The sequence below is a fragment of the Sus scrofa genome, chromosome 10 (assembly GCF_054392235.1).
Source record: "Sus scrofa isolate SSC_HxYL_T2T_F1_AM1 chromosome 10, Sscrofa_HxYL_maternal_Yorkshire_Landrace_v2.0, whole genome shotgun sequence".
NCBI lineage: Eukaryota > Metazoa > Chordata > Mammalia > Artiodactyla > Suidae > Sus > Sus scrofa.
The window spans coordinates 22904973-22920141 of NC_139392.1; the positions used below are offsets into that span (position 1 = coordinate 22904973).

General features: G+C 40.7%; 1 protein-coding gene across 7 annotated transcripts in view; it reads left to right on the forward strand.

Annotated features, from left to right (window-relative positions):
• Nucleotides 1-15169, forward strand: part of CRB1 (crumbs cell polarity complex component 1) — a 242556-nt gene that overhangs the window by 121495 nt on the left and 105892 nt on the right. The window lies entirely within an intron of this gene.

The following is a 15169-nucleotide window of genomic DNA, read 5'->3' on the forward strand; positions in this document are numbered from 1 at the left end:
CTCCTTTCACGTATCGACATTCCTCAAATCATGAGAAAAATGTTAAAAATAGGGATAGAAGAAATGGATGCAATGGGACTTATTTGTAGACATTATACTGGGAATTAGAAGCTGACTCAAATTCCTCACCTTATAAACAGAAAATGTTGGGATTTTTATGTTATTAAATTTTAGAATAATGTTCGATTTTATGCTATTCAAATTTGCTAAAAGAGTTAATGTACTTATATATATTTACCCTGAGAACTGTTAGCTAGTTTCAAGTAATCATCCTCGGCTATTCTAGAGCTAACGTTGTTCCACATATCAAATTTATTTTTTAAAATTTTTATTTATTTTATTTATTTTTTTAATTTTTAAAATGATTTTTATTTTTTCCATTACAGTTGGTTTACAGTGTTCTGTCAATTTTCTACTGTACAGCAAACTGACCCAGTCATTCATATATATAAATATATATATATGCATATCATACATATTCTTTTTCTTACATTATCCTCCATCATGTTCCATCACAAGTGATGAGATGTAGTTCCCTGCTCTCTACAGCAGGATCTCATTGCTTATCAGCTCCAAATGCAATGGTTTGCCTCTACTAACCCCAAGTCAAATTTACATGACTATCTTTTTCTATAACATTCTTACTCTAAAACCCAGAGGAAATTTGCAGTATGTTTCCCAATGAACCATTGTGTCTGTGTCTGCTCGCATTTCTGAAAAAATTTCAGAAGGTTGAAGACAGTCCTGTGTTTGGTAATGAGTAGCAACTTACCTACACTTGCCTGAATGCCACTGAGAAAACTAATTGCAATCTAGATTTCTGTCTTATTTCTTTCTCAATAGATTCCGTGATACCTAAGGAAAAGATTTCAGTTGTTATTGGGGATTTCTGAGAAAAGTAAATAAGGAGAAAGAAGAAAAAAGGGGGGGTTCTCTTTATGCCTCGTATTCCCTTTTGTTTAATGTCCCAGTTTTCAGGTGTAATGACCTTTGATTCATGACAGTATTTGCTGTAAGGCCGCTGTAGAAATTTCCTTATTCATTGTTCCCTCTGCCAAAACACAGGAGAACAGCCTCTCCACTGTTGATGGGAGGATAAGTATTATTTTTCTTGACTCGCTTCTAAATTGCATGCTTTTTCCCTTAACAAAAGGCATGCAAATAAATTTTTAAAAAGCATGAAATAAATCTTGTAATGCATCACATTTCCCAACAATATAAGAGGTTAGAAATCCTATTGGTAAAAGTAGATTCTAGAAGCATATGGATTTTTCTGGAATATATTTATGAATTGACCCCCCCTCTGGGATTATTTAAATTTTCTGTTTCTTTTTCTTACATTTCCTTGTTTTCCTTATTTCTTTCTGAATTGTTTGATCTTGGTAAAGCGAATGTATTTTTGTCAGCTACTTTAAATCCTTCTTGAAACAAGGTAAGGGAGTTATAAAATTTTTTTTCTTGGGTTTAGGGTTATCAAGAGGAGATTCTATCAAAGTCAGAGGCCATTGCTAATGTTGCCTCATCAGATAAAAGAACATGGTTGACCAGTGAATCTGTAGATCCAAATAGAAGAGGCAGTGTCATGTTCCAGGGAAGTGTGTTGGCCTTGATTTTTGAAGAGGTGCCAAGAATGACTATAGGAACTAAGAAGTCCTGGCTGCCCCAAGGCTCTATGGCTTAAAAAAATTGCTTATTTTCCACTTGTGTGAATCCCAAAAATGGGTTCTCATAATCCGTTGTCCTTCAAATGGTGATTCAGGGTCACCATTTTTTTTTTTCCATCTTCAAAATGTTGGAAGTTTCCAAGTTTACCATGTTCTTTTGCAGCAAGCCACTGGAGGAAGAAAGAAAACGGAGTGCACTACATCTAGAAAGTTTTTATGGCCCTGAAAGTGTTGACTAGGTCTTCTACTCACATACCATTGGTCAAATTTAGTTTTACAACCACATTTAACTGCGACAGAGACTGAGAAATCCAGTTTGGGGGTGTACCTAAAATAAAAAGGTAACAGATTTCATGAACAGGTACCCCCTTTGTCTTCTCTTTCTTTTGACATTTTCTTTGGCAAAGCAGAAGTTTTTAATTTTAGTGACATTTATCAATTATTATTTCCATGTTTCATGCCTTCAGTGTTCTATCTGAAAAGTCAACTTAAGGTTATCTAGGTTTTTCTCCCTTATTATCCTCTAGGTGTTTTGTAGTTTTGCATTTTATGCTTATGTCTGTGATCCCTTTTGAGTTAATTTTTGGGAAGGGGGTAAGGTCTGTGTCTAGATTCATTTTCTGTTTCTGACTGTTCAGTTGTTCCACCATGATTTATTGAAAAGATTGTCTTTGTTCCATTGAATTGCCTCTGCTCCTTTGTCAGTGACCAGTTGACTATATTTACATGGGTCTATTTCTGGGCCCTCTATTCGTTTGATTTATTTATTCATCTGTTCTTTTGCCTATAGCACAGTGTCTTGATTACTGTCTTGAAATCTTTAAGTGGCATAGTGTAAATTCTCCAACCATGTTCTTCTCTTTCAATATTGTGTTGGCAATTCTGGGCCTTTTGCCTCTCCATAGAAACTTTAGAATCAGTTTGTTGACATCTATGTAATAACTTTCTAGGGTTTTGGTTGGGATTTCATTGAATTTACACACAACGTTGAGAAAAATTGACATCTTAACACTATTATCTACCTATCCATGAACACGGGATATCTCTATTTAGTTCTTTAATATCTTTTATCAGACTTTTGTATTTTTCCTCATATGGGTCTTACACTGACTTTGTTAGATTTATACCTAAATGTTTCATTTTTGGGTGCTAATGTAAATGGTATTGTGGTGTTAATTTCAAATTCTGCTCATTCATTGTTGTTATGTAGGAAAGCAATTGACTTTTGCACACTAACTTTGTACCCTGCAATCTGATATAATTGTTTTTTAGTTCCAGGAGACTCTTTGTCAGTTTTTTCAGGTTTTCTACATAGATGATTGGGCTGCTGCCTCTTTAAAAATTAATATTTGCACAGTGTGCCTTTTTCCATCCTTATATTTTCAACCTATTTGTCATTAAATTCAAAGGGAGTTTCTTGTAAATGGTGTATTAAAAAGCATGTTATTGAGTCATAATTTTTTTAAATTTCTCTGCCAGTCTCTGCATTTTAATTGATGTATGTAGACCTTTGAAATGTTAGGGTTGAACTCTGTCATTTTATTGTTTACTGTTTGATTTCTTTGTTTCTCTCTTCTTGCCTTCCTGTGGGTTGCTTGACCATTTATTTAGGATTTCAACTTGATTTATTTATAGTATTTCTAGATGGACTGTGTAGTTTTCAGAGCAGTTGTTCTGAGTATTATAATATATACACATGACTCATCACAGCCTATTGGGATTCACATTTTGCCATTTTTGCCCACTTCCATTTACCCTTTTATGTTTCCCCCCTTTCGAACATCACTGTCTTGAGAATCAGGTGGTAATATCATTCTTATTTCAATCATCCTATGTGATTTAGAAAACTCATGATGTGAAGGATGTTCTCTTGTAGTTCCTGCCCTCTCCATTGTTCTTTCGTTCTTTCTTTTGCCTCAAGAATCTCATGCTACCATTCTCTTTCTGTTTAAAGAACTCCCTTTAGCCTTTCCTTACAAGTGGGTGTGCTAGTGACAATCCTTTTAGTTTTTACTTATCTGAGAAAGTCTTTACTGCCCATCTATTCCTGAAGGATCATCTGTTGAATATAGAATTCATGGTTTACAATGCTTTTCTTTCAGCATTTGAAAAATTCTACCCCACTTCCTTCTGCACTCTGATTTCAAATGAGAAATCTGCTGCCATTGAAATGGATGATCGCCTGTGGGCAGTGCATCCTTTCTCTGGCTGCTTGCAGAGAAAAAAATGTGGTAGTGATAACACCTTCAACTTTGTCTTTAGTTGGCAGAATTTTATTTATGACATATCTTGGTGTCAATTTATTTTGGATTTTTCCTATTTGGAATTCACTCAGCTTTTTGAATCTGTGGATTTATGTCTTTTGCCAAATTCAGGATGTCTTTAGCAAATTTTTCTTCAAATGCTCTTTCAGCCTTACTCTCTTTTCTGCTTCTGCAACTCCAGTAGCATAAGTTTGGGGTCTTTTGCTGTTTTTCCACCTGAGGTTCTGTTCATTTTTTTCCTCTCCTTTGTTTAGAATGGGTAAATTCTATTGATCTGTCCTCAAATTAACTAATGTTATCCTCTTTCATCTCCTCTCTACTATTGAGCCCATCCAGGGAATTGATTATTTCTCTTATTTTATTTTCTAGTTTTGTACTTTCCATTAAAAAATTTCTTTTCCATTATAGCTGCTTTACAGTGTTCTGTCAAATTTCTACCATACGGCAAACTGACCCAGTCACACATTCATAAATACATTCTTTTTTCTCACATTATCATGCTCCATCATAAGTGACTAGATATAGTTCCCAGTGCTATGCAGTGGGGTCTCATTGCTTATCCATTCCAAAGGCAATAGTTTGCATCTGTTAACCCCAAATTCCCTATCCATTCCACTCCTTCTCCCTTATAATTTCCATTTTCGTAGCATGTAATTCTTCGTTGATATTTTCTAATTTTCCTTTTATCTCAAGAGAATTTGTAATTGCTTATGAAGTCATTTTATGAGGGTTACTTTAAATCCGTGTTGGATAATTCCAATATCTGATTCAGCTCAGATTGAGTTGATGACCAACTCAAGTTGTGGTTTTCCTTATTCTTGGTACGATGGGTGATTTTCAGCTGGGACATTTTGGATGTTACATTAGGATGCTTTTAGTCTTATTGGAATTTTTGAAATTTTAGCAGGCAATCACCTTTTTAGTTTTGGCTAACAGGTCTTGGCTTACCTTTGTGAGCTCTGCAGGCCCGTGATCAGTTAGATTTCAGAGCTGTGGCTGTGTTAATTTGGTCTCCTTGGTTTATCTGGCACCCCTGTGGCTCCCACTGGTCTCTGCTCACGATATAAATAACACAGTTTACTTTTCGCAAGCAATGCATATTTGTGGTTTTATTACTTACTGGATTAAAATAAGATTTCCATCATGCTGAAAAATGTAATTGAGTATAATGCGTGTAATGACAGTGCTCCATTCAAAGAAACCATTAGAGTTGCTAAACTTTTCCGTTTTTAAAATTATAATTAAGGATATGTTTATTACTCTTCACTACCTATATTTAGTGTAGAGTAAATTTGCATAGGTAATGTAACCATTTAGCTTCTTTTAATGTAAAAAGTGAAACATACCAGAATAGGGATGAACTGAGAGTCCCAGAAGACAATACTCAGGGACAGAGAAATAAAGAGAGCTTAAAGCCATGGAAAATGAGAAATGGTGGAAACATGGGTTCAGGGAGGCAGAGAATCCCAAGGAGAGAGGCCAGGTCCCTCTGAAGGGGGGTTTGCTTTTAGCCGGGGTTTCTTCTGGAACTTTCAGTAAGTAAAGCAAGTTGAGCCCAGAGAAACCAAAAGTCTCATTCAGTGAGATAATTGAGAAAAATCCAAAGATCCATCTAGGAATTTTAATGATTAGGCTTGAAACTTGGAAACTCATGGGTCTAGATGTAATAATGGTTAGTCTTCTCTAATTATCTCCAAGTCATTAAAAAATATTCTTTGGCAAAATCTTCTCACACACTGCCATGGCCATTTCGTGCCTGTAGCTGCAAAGCTCAACTTGAAATGAGAATGGGGTGCATTATTAACACTCAGTTTAACATCTCTGCATTTATTTAAACCCATGTATTCTCAAAATTTTAATGGTAAACTGAATAAATCTATAGTTGAAGAAGGCCTGTAGTTAAATAACACTGTTTAGTCCAGTCTAGAACTGTAAATTATCCTTTTTTGTATGACCGTCCTTGACCTCTACTTGAAGGCATGTTGGCTCCTTCTTTCTGTCATGTTGGCTCCTTCTTTCTGTCATGTTTTAACGTTTCACTTTAGGGCACTGGACTCAGTTCCAGGGGTATAATGTCGAAAATATATGGTCTCTTCCCAAAGGAAAGTGAAAGAGTGGGAGAAAAAAAGATACACAGAAACACAGGACAGTGTGATAACCTCCTCGGTGAAGCCATCAAAAGGTACAGCCAGAGAAGTTGGGAGAGAAGACCTCTTTATGCTGTAGAATTTAGTGGAAATTTTAAGAATCCAAATGACTTGGTAAGTTAGCATTTTTTAAAATACACATGAGCATGTTACTTCCAGAAATTAAGAAAGGATCTCTTGACCTGTGTGCTTACCCTTGAAGCAGCCTGTTCTGACCCACCCAGCTAAGTTGGAAACAATCCAGTCGTGTTTTTAATGTGAACACTTTGTTTCTGTTTATCAAAAGGCGATAATACCTTTAACAAGTTTGCCAACTGCTCAGAAGCCAAGTCCAATTTTCAGCTCTAAGTTCCACTCACCAGCTCCAATTAGCATTTGCGCCAACGGAGAGCAGCACCGTTGCTGGTCTCTGGAACGCATCGTTGCTGCCTCTGAGGCTGGGATTTTATTCGGCTTCACCCATCTGCTCCATGCCGGGGAAGAACTGAGCAGTGCAGCAGGGGATCCTGTGAAGTCCTGGCTTCAAACCTCAGGCAGAAATCGTGGGGTTCTCAACAATAAACACCCCGATGAGAGCCACCTGGCAACGGGACTGCACATGGGGTCCCTTGTTCTCAGGCTCATCTGCCTCAAGCACAGTGTTGCTAAAAATGAAGTGCTCACTTTTTCTTAAAAGTTAAATCCTGTCATTCTACCTAAATGCAACGAAAATAGCCACACAGGGCCGAACATGTAATGTTGGAAGCTTCGTGCCTTTGTGAAGCAGCGAAGCAAGCATATGGGACAGTCAGCCCCTCCCACCTGCAGGGAAATTGTCCTTAGAATGTGTTCCTTTGCCGACTGTGTTTGAGGCTCACTGTTCTCAAAGAAGCGCTTTTACCCTGACTTACAATTTCTAAGTAACCTGAACAGATATTAAATACACATCTAAAGCTGTAACGCTAAAAGAGCAGACTTCACTTATTTACTTAATAAAATGTTTATTCATGTTTGCAATAGGTTCATCCAGTTCCCTTCCCTTTGCCTTTCCTGTTGCCTGTAGATATCAATGTCAACAAAGCTCTTCCACGTGCTTTGAGCACATTTCTGCTTTTCCCGCTTTCGGTTTTGCTCTCTTAGCTACAGCAACTAGGAAAGGTGTGCCAGCTCCTTAGATGCAGGCTGATGTTGAAAATCATGTTCATTAAGTGCCTGCTCCCTACTAGCCGCAAAGATGTTAATGGCCGTGTTTGGATCTAAGATGAAATGCAGACTAGATCAGTGACGGATGTGTCTGTGAGACCCTCGGGACAGAGACAGGTAACAGCGGCTTCACTGGCTGTGGCTGCTTTATTAGGTTAGCGCTATTGTGTTGACGTCACATCAACTAAACCAGGGAAAAGCTGTCACATGAAGAATCAGCAGACAGCTGTCAATCTGCCAACGCAAGTATTCTGGCCAGTGTGTACTAGGAAAAGGAAACAGTTTTCTAAGACCAAAGAGTAACACCATTGTAAATTCTTCCCCAGGAAATTCACAATTAAATTCGCAACAATCCACAAGGTCACACCACTGTCTTGGTGACTTGGAGGACCTGAATGGTACATGTTCCTACCAGGATGCTATTTTTTTTGTGTAAGACATGTGGGCTGCCACCATCTGAAAGACCTGTAAGGGAAGTAACATTGTCTAATAATAGCCAGGTGTGTGTTAGAGCAAGAATTTGAAGCAACGTTCAGAGAAGAGGTTGAAGATGCTGGGAACTGTGCTCATGGGAGACCACGCTGCAAGCCTTTGGGTGGCCTGGTCAGCTGCAGGTTTTTTTGCTTGTAATGATGGCCATCTGGACCATCATTTCTTGCTGCTCAAAATCCCCCAAAGTTTCTTGAAGCATGTTAATCATTAGAAAGAACAGCATTAGGAGTTCCCGTTATGGCTCAGTGGTAACAAACCTGACTTGTGTCCATGAGGACATGGGTTCGATCCCTGGCCTCGCTCAGTGGGTTAGGGATCCGGTGTTGCTGTGAGCATCGGTGTAGATTACAGATGCAGCTCGGATCCCGCATTGCTGTGGCTGTGATGGAGGCCTGCAGCTGCAGCTCTGATTTGTCCCATCGCCTGGGAACTTCCATGTGCAGCAGGTGCAGCCCTAAAAAGATAAAAATAAGAAGAAAGGAAGAACAACATGAGTGACCTCCACCTCGCTGAATCAAAGACCATAGCTCTTTTACCAAAATCCACTGCTGTAGCTATTTATTCAGTCTTTCTCCTGCACCCCACCCCTCCATAACCACCTCCACCTATACATTTGTCTGAAGTTCACCTCAGCCTTGAGTAGCTCAGGTGCCAAGCCTTGGGAAAGCAGCCAAAATCTTAGATCAACCAAATCTCTTTCTAGGGAATTGGGTTTCTTTTTCCCTTGAAAGCTTTTGTTATTTCTGCTCTTGTTATAAACCAGCTCCCTTCCACCCCCTCTTCCCCTTCCTCGTCAGCACTTAAGCAATGATTCTTGCAAAGACTAAAATCTTAGTTGAGTATAACTTCTTCTAAAGTCCATCAGGGATACTCTCACCATGACTTACGAGTTGGTTACCTCGTTACCCACAGACTCCCAGCATCCAAAGTCTCTTCATCCAGTCTCTGATGCCAAAATGCTCTGTATGTTGCCTAATTTGACTGATTTCCCATCCTTTTGTGCTGAAGATCTCAAAATTTATTATGAACTCAATTACCACAATCTTTAACCTCTTTTTCAAACCTTTCTTCCCCTGCATGCTTTACCTACACTCTAGCTATTTCCCAGGGTACTATTTCTTCTGCAACCCTCTCAGATGGTGGCCCAGTCTTAGAGGATCCTAATTTCTGTGGATGGAGCACCCCATTGAGTAAGTGGTTATAGTCAAAACTAGTTGAGTGGAGAAGAAAGTTTTTTTTTCTTCTGAAGGAATAACTGCCACATTTTCATGTACAACCAAAATGCTGCTGAGACCAAGTCAGCTGTGATCTCAAATATGTCATTCCCATTTGACCAACAAGGCCTGATGGTTGGTGTTGAAGTCCAGGTTGGCCCCTCCAAAACTGGTCTGTCGTGTCCTAGAGTCACAGCTGATCCGATATTCAGCTGCCTTTGTGTGTCTGTTTTTCGAAGGGTGTGATTGGCTTAGGCAGGTGTATTACAAGGAGGAACAGCCTCTGTGACATTGCCAGCATCCAAAGTTCTGGTACTCCTTTCTCATCCTCAGATCCTCTGTTATTTCTGCTGCAGTAGCCAGGAGAACAGGATATACATGGCAAATCCTGAATGGGAGAAACCCCCCGAACACTTCTGGACTGGGGAAGGGCAGGCACAGGACCCATTATTTCCACTCTACAGGCAGATGTGGAAGCCACAACTGGGCATTGATTCAGCCGAGAGGCCCCACTGATAAGGTCTCGTTATCCTTTTCCACCGCCAGCCCCATCCAAGCTCCTGCATTGGATTTGGATCCCATTTTTATTTCAGGAACAGAGACTAAGGACTGTAACCCATGGTAAGTTAGGAGTTGAAACAACAGCCACTGAAAAAAAAAAACACACACTCCCCCCACCTCCCACAGGGAGTGCAAGAATGCTGGGTCAGGGGAGGTTGCCTTGAGGAAGAGAGCAGAGGGTTGTAGGAAAGCTGCTCACCGGCCTTGATCCTCACTCCCCGGTTGGACCAAGTGCCAGAGCTGCTTCCTTCCCATGGGTCTCCTGATGTCTGGTGAGGACCTGGGTCCGGAGACCCCTTCATGTCTGCCCTTTGCCTGCCCTGTGCTCTGCCCTGTCAGAGGGTGCTCAGCAGGCAGGAGCAGCTCCATCTCTGGGTAAGGTAGTGACCTGAGGGCCTGTGTCAGTGGGAATGTCTGTCCTGTAAGCAGCTGAGGTCATGGCACAGGAAGAGGGAGGTTCCGAGGGTCACGGAGGGAGACAGCAAGTCCACACCAGTCAGCGTGGTTTTGCTTCTTTTGTTTTCAGTTTCATGTGACTGCCTGTGACTCAAGGAAACAAACCTATAACATTTCCGTCTGTGAGAAGTTCTGCTCTGCCTATGGAGGCAGGCCCTCGTTGTTGACGGAATCTATCTCAGCTTCCGGGTCTCCTTGACTCAGCAGCACACCTGCATGGCCTCTCTCTGGAGCTGTGGGGCTGCTGCCCTGTTGACAGGGCAACATCCCTTTCTCCTCCGCCCAGAGGAGAGCCAGCCACCACCAGGGCACTGTTTGGGGCTGCTGTTTCAATGCTGCCTCCTGTTGCTCAATCTCAGGTAGGATGGAGCAGGTCCTCTGCTTCCTTGTCCCACCCATCACCTGTGGGAGAGTCTAGAGAGTCTTCCTCTGTCCCTGAACCCATCCTGAAGAACCTGTGACTTTTTTCTTCCAGAAATCTGTGTCTCTGTCAGTATCTCATCTTTGCTGCCGTAACTGTTGGGTCTGAGATTTAATTTTGTTCTACTTAGCGCTAATGCGTTGGCCCATTGTTTCATCAATTCTGGCAGAGAATTCTTGGGTCAGAGACAAAGACAAAGGACTTTTATTGAAGTAGCATTGATTTACAATGTTGTGTTAATTTCTGCTGCCAAGCAAAGTGATTCATTTATATATATGTAATTAATTTATATATATGTGATTCAATTATACATATGTGATTCACACTATATTTAAAATACTCGTTTTAAAATATTTTCCTTTATGGTTTACCATGGGGTATTGAATATAGTTCTCTTTGCTTTACCATAGGACCTTGTTGTTTATCCATTCTATATATACTGACTTACATCTGCTAACCCCAGCCTGTCACTCACAGCAGAGCAGGCAGCTTGAGCATAGTATTTACATGGATCTCCCCTGCAGGCAAGTCTTACAGGGATGGTGTGAGATGAGCTGAAATGAGTGTGGTGCACGCCTTGGATTTGCATCACCCACGGAGCAATCACCTGGGGACACCACTGCTTTTATAGCAAGCAGCAAGCCTGTCTGATTTTTGTCCTAAAGGGAGATATAACCTCATCCCTCAGAGTTGCTTGCTGCTAAATCATCCCTAAATATTGGCCCAGGTAAAGAATGGTTAAGATCTTGCTTCTTAGAACAGCTATGAAGAATTTGCAGGGATGCTGTGCGCCCAGGGCAGACTGACTCTCTAACACTTACCTACTTACCTGTTACTCATTGCTTCCCAACTCCAACACCTGTTCAGGGTTGGCAACCACCCCTCCATTACAACCTTCCCACTCCTGGCCCACTAGCTCCTTGTGCATTGGATCCTGCTCCTTCTCAATGACTCAGGGACTTGCCTTTGGGTATTATTTCTTCTAAGTCTCTCATCATTGACTTGCACTCTATTCTACAGCATTCTCCTCAACTAGGCTACTCTCCATCTGGAAAAAAAATAGTCTGTAGGTGTCACCCTACTTCTGTATGCCATCCTACTCCAAAGAGATGTCTGGAATGAATCTAGTTCCTCACTTCCTGCTGACCCTCTCCAAGCAGGCTGTTCCTGCTGCTTGAGAGAGAGCTTCCTTGTCTACCGTCTTCATGTTGAACTTCCTCATCCACCATCTTCATGTTGAACTTCCTTGCCCACTGTCTTCATGTTGAACTTCCTTGTCCACTGTCTTCATGTTGCCAGTTCAGAGCTTCATTTTCAGTCCTCATCTGATTTGACCTCTTGGTGCCATGTTATAGCTGCTCACTCCCATATTTCGGGTACAATTTCTCTTCCTAACATCTGCCTCCTTTTCTTCCTACTCACTGCCATTCTGCTGCTGGCTTGTCCACTGTTTTCTAAGCTCTGAGATTCAACCCCTGGGCATCTCTTGCCCATTCATAGTCATGCTCTAGGAAATTTCCTAGCGACTTTAAGTTTTACATAGATGTCATCAGCATTGTGTCTCTAGCTCCAGCCTCTCTCCAGAACTTCCCTTAACTTTTCCACCCTGAGAACTAAAATGATTTTCAGCAGTAACATCCCCAATGAAACCCTTTATTTTCTCTCTCCGTGAATGCTGGAAGTAAAAAGGCAAACTAAAGCAAACCAATAAGCAGCAACACAACCAGCAACCACAAGAATGGTTCATAACAAAAATACTCTTCCTTCCCCATCTCAATACTATTCACAACATAGTCCTCCAGTTTAGCCAAAAGTTGAAAAGTCATATTTGATCTCTCTCTTTCTTTAACCTCAGGTCCAGTTCATCTGCAAGCTTTATAGGTTTCTCCTTCGAGATGTGTCCCACACATGGCCGAGTCTTATCATCTCTACCATTTCTCCTCCTGACCCCACCACTGTCATGTCTCACCTTGACCACTGGGACTGCCATCTAGCTTTTTGGGGTGCTTTATTCTTGACTCCCTACATCAATTCTCCCTAAAGCTGTTGGAGTAACTTTTAGTGTGTATCTGATCATAGAAGTCTTCTACTCAAGCATTCCAATGGCTCTCATCACATCCACGATCCTTGACACGTTCTACCAGTCCTTAGACCACCTGGCCATGGTCTTCCTCTCCAGACTTCACTCTCTTCAGGCTAGGCTGGGTTCTAGATGTTGTTTGATTCGCCAAACTCATTCCTGCCTTGAAGACTCTGTATTTTCTTTTCCTTTTACTTGAAAGATTCCATATTTTTGCATAGCGCCCTCTTTTTCACTGCCATTTTTTCAAATGCCCCCTTTCCAAAGAGGTCTTTCTGGACCTCCCTAAATAAGATGCCCCCTCTCTCTACCCCAGCATATACATACACATACTCTATTTCCTTACCTTAACTAATTTCTTCATATTGTTTGTTACTACCTTATCTTACATGTGTACACACAATATATACATGCACACGCGCGCACACACACACAGGGTCATTTTTTGGTCCCCACCTCCCAGCCCTGCCTAAAATTGTCTACTCTGAAAGAGACTTTGATTACTTGTTGATTACTGTAGTCCTGGGAGTTAGCACAGGGCTTATCCATAATAGGAGGCCAATAAATATTTGTTGGATATAAAAATGCTGGAATTACTCAACTGCAGCTTCAGTCAAATCTCAGGACTCAGTGGCAAGTATTGATCATCAATCCCCATGTCAGGTAAAGTTTTGCCCTTAACAGCTAAAAACATTAGTGAATCTTGGGAGGATTCTTTCATTCTCCTATGCCAAATATATTAGTCAAAGTTCAGTATTCTTATCCCAATTATAGTCTAGGCCAATTTTGATTAATTACACTTTCCATAGCAGTTGACATATCATAATTTGAAAAATGTGTTCTCTTTATTTCCAATTGATCTGAAATTTTCAGGAGACTCTAACATCTTTAAGTTTCTCAGTTCCAACTTTCTTGGCAATAATTTAAAAATTTACAAAGAAAACTCAAATGCATGGTAAGACCTTGTGTTTTTGTGAGAAAACCTTCCTTTAAAAATAAAATTCTTTTGGAGTTTCCATCATGGCTCAGTGGTTAATGAACCCAACTAGTACTCACGAGGATGTGGGTTCAATCCCTGGCCTTGCTTGGTGAGCTAAGGATCTGGCATTGCCATGAGCTGTGGTACAGGTCAAAGACACAGCTTGGATCCTGAGTTGCTGTGGCTGTGGTGTAGGACAGCAGCTGTAGCTCTGGCTGACCCCTAAGCTGGGGACCTCCATATGCCAAAGGTGTGGCCCTAAAAAAATAAATAAAATAAAATTCTTTAAAATTTGGTCAAATCTTTTTTTATGATTTTATGATTTTTTTTTAATGAATGGTGCAAAATCTGTAGGCATTATTATTTGGGCCATTATTACAATTATTTGTGCAATAAAGCACTTTACCCTTAAGGCAAGCTCTGTTCCTGCTGTTACCCTTTGGCGTTATTTCTGGGTATTTTTAGTTCATTGGTTTGTGACAAAGGTGGCTCTACCAGCGTGATGTTTTAGTAGTGATGTCCCTCGCTGAGTGGCTCTTCAGGCAGGGCCACATTTTGTTGACCTATAACAATGTTTTGTGGTTGCTTTTTTCCAGTTCGACTTCCCTGGTTTATCCCCCAAAGTGTGTGTGTTGGGAGGGTGGGGGGAGGAGGTAAGATAAGGTTGTGTGAGGAAGGGCCCTTTTTGACACGTGAAACTTTCAGTAGTTTCCAGGTATCATAGACTCATGCAGATGTTAGCCATTGTTTAAAATTTTTTTTTTTTTTTGGTCTTTTGTCTTTGTTGTTGTTGTTGTTGCTATTTCTTGGGCCGCTCCCGCGCATATGGAGGTTCCCAGGCTAGGGGTCTAACGGAGCTGTAGCTGCCAGCCTACGCCAGAGCCACAGCAACGCGGGATCCGAGCCGCATCTGCAACCTACACCACAGCTCACGGCAACGCCGGATCGTTAACCCACTGAGCAAGGGCAGGGACCGAACCCGCAACCTCATGGTTCCTAGTCGGATTCGTTAACCACTGCGCCACGACGGGAACTCCTGTTTAAAAATTTTTAAACCCATCCAAGCAAAATTTCCGGTGTGCCACAAAAGAGTCAATTTTTGTTTAAATTGGATTCATACTTTATATCAAGATCTTTTTATAATTTGAATTTTTCTAGGTAGTTTCATAGCCTTTTTAAGTATGCCATATTTTTATTGAAATGTAGTTGATGTACAAAATTTTTTTTCCAGTGTTCCTTGCCCACTCTGCTTTTTATTTATTTATTTATTTTTTATTTTCCCACTGTACAGCAAGGGGATCAAGTTATCCTTACATGTATACATTACATTTTTTTCCCCCACCCTTTCTTCTGTTGCAACATGAGTATCTAGACAAAGTTCTCAATGCTATTCAGCAGGATCTCCTTGTAAATCTAGTCTAAGTTGTGTCTGATAAGCCCAAGCTCCCGATCCCTCCCACTCCCTCCCCCTCCCATCAGGCAGGCACAAGTCTCTTCTCCAAGTCCATGATTTTCTTTTCTGAGGAGATGTTCATTTGTGCTGGATATTAGATTCCAGTTATAAGCGATATCATATGGTATTTGTCTTTGTCTTTCTGGCTGATTTCACTCAGTATGAGATTCTCTAGTTCCATCCATGTTGCTGCAAATGGCATTATGTCATTCTTTTTTATGGCTGAGTAGTATTCCATTGTGTATATTATACCACA